We start from the raw sequence: 2,500 nt of genomic DNA, 5'->3' as shown, positions 1-2,500 counted from the left end.
CCAAGGACATGAGCAGAACAACGCGTATGTCAAGGGTGATGGAGGAGCCATCGGCCTCACAGACAATCCAACTGCACTGAGGCGCTGGATGGTTGCCGGACCGGAGGTTGCTAGAGTGATTGTGGAATTTGACGACTTCAATCTGCATCCACACGATCAAGAGGAGACACGTCACCACGAAGAGACACCAAGTGTGCAGAACACTTTTGCCAGAGATGTGCGCTCACTCGTGGCCGTCATTGAAGAGCTGGGCAACCCTTTCGAGGAGGACAGTCAGGACTTGCTGGTGCTCGACACAAAGGAGATCGCAGACCCTGCAGTCATAGAAACAGTCCGTAACGCCAAGCAGATTGGCCAAGACCAGTTTGAAGCATTCTCAAAGGAATGCATCGTGGACAGAACCAAGTCCATTGAGGTGGCAATCCACCGGAACAAGCTACCACTGTTTGCGACCAAGAGAGGACCCAATATACCCAAAGGAAAAGAACAGGTCAAATCTCTGAAGAATGATGTTGCGCTCTTCGCACGATTATATATCGGCTGCCAGACCCGTGATGGGAATCTAGAAGAGTTCTTCAGGCATGAAAATCAGCAATGCCCTCCAGCTTTATCTGACGGAGGGAGACTGTACCTAGGGAGCAAGAGTGACTTGCTGGTGTGCCTTGAAGGCCATGCTGAGCCTCAGTTTGAAGCTCCTACTGTCACTGTTCTTGTCCTCGATGGAGCAGTAATCGTACAGATGTTGAAGCCGGGTACTGCCAACACGTTCGAGGAATATGCACAGCAAGTGTTCATCCCATACGTTGTACAACGTTTCCAACATGTATCACGTCTTGACCTTGTGTGGGACAGCTACAGAGCAGATTCCCTGAAGGCATCAACCAGAGAACAGCGTGGAAAGGGAGTACGTCGGCGTGTTGTCGACTCAGCAGTCATACCAGGAAATTGGCAAAGTTTCCTGCGAGTTGATAGCAACAAAGTGGAGCTCTTCAGCTACCTCTCCACCATGCTTGCAGAGTCCTTTCAAGAAGAAGGCAAGGAACTGGTCGTCACTGATGGGGAGCAGGTGATCTGTGTTCCACAGCAAGAGGATGTCAACTCACTCGCACCATGCAACCAAGAAGAGGCAGACACCCGCATGATGCTACATGTAGCACATGCTGCACAACATGGTCACCACCAGATACAGGTTCGAACAGTAGACAGTGACGTCGTGGTCCTAGCAGTGATGGTAGTCCAGAAACTACCAGCTGGAGACGAACTCTGGGTAGCCTTTGGGACAGGCAAGAACCACCGCTACATTGCAGCCCATGAAATAGCTTCCTCCCTTGGTCCAGAGAAGGCATGTGCTCTTCCAATGTTTCATGCCATCACAGGGTGTGATACTGTGTCAGCCTTCGTCGGACATGGGAAGAAATCTGCCTGGGCAACATGGAACACGCTGCCAGAACTCACTGATGCCCTGCTGAGTCTGGCAAATGCACCCACAAGCATCCAAGAGGATACAATGCATGTCATCGAGAGGTTTGTCATACTCCTGTATGACCGCACAAGCAAATGCAAGGACGTCAACAAGGCGAGAAAGCAGCTCTTTGCAAAGACGAACTCTGTTCAGAACATCCCGCCAACCTACGCTGCTCTGGAGCAGCATGTGAAGAGATCTGCCCTTCAGGGTGGTCATGTCTGGGGCCAGGCATTGGTACCAACGCCCGTGCTCCCTCCACCAACAGACTGGGGCTGGCATCGGAGTGATGATGGGCTCTACACACCACTCTGGACCACACTCCCTGAGGCATCCAAGGCCTGCTATGAGCTGGTGTCTTGCAGATGCAAGAAAGGCTGCAAAAACCGCTGCAAGTGCAAGAACGCTTCACTGCAATGCACTGGTCTGTTTCTGTGAAGGCGAATGCCAGTAGATTGGGACAGAAAACTTGCTAACCAACATTATGATCTGTAGACATTCATAATTCTGGTGACCAGATTTGAAAAGTTCGGAATCATAATTAACATAGTGTGGCAAAATCTACGTTATTGTATTACATGTATGTACTGCAGGATTACACAAGTACTGTGCCTAGAGACTGGGCTTTTGGTCGACTATATAACTACAATCTGACCATACTGTAAACTTCCCGTACTCTGTGTATTATTTTGACTAGCAATTTTGCCAGCAATTTGAAATAAAAAAGCAACTTGAGCAATTAAAGTGTGTTCCTGAAATCAGGTACTGGTTATTAGAGGTATTATGTCATTGAGTATGGAAATCTTCATCAAATGTCCACTTTTTCCACAAAATGGCGGCCAGTTTGGGGGCCATTTTTGAGAAGATTCATCTAAATATCTGTTAAACATTTATTGATGTTAATTCTGATGTAAAAAAAGGGAATTTTGGCCCATCTAGCACCAAACTAACGACACAATGAAGTCTATGTAATGACGCTAATGTTAAATGGCGGCCATTTTGAACAATGGCCGCCATATCTTCCTAAGGGCTAATCTT

The sequence above is a fragment of the Palaemon carinicauda genome, chromosome 37 (genome assembly GCF_036898095.1).
Source record: "Palaemon carinicauda isolate YSFRI2023 chromosome 37, ASM3689809v2, whole genome shotgun sequence".
NCBI lineage: Eukaryota > Metazoa > Arthropoda > Malacostraca > Decapoda > Palaemonidae > Palaemon > Palaemon carinicauda.
This window is presented reverse-complemented; position numbering follows the sequence as displayed.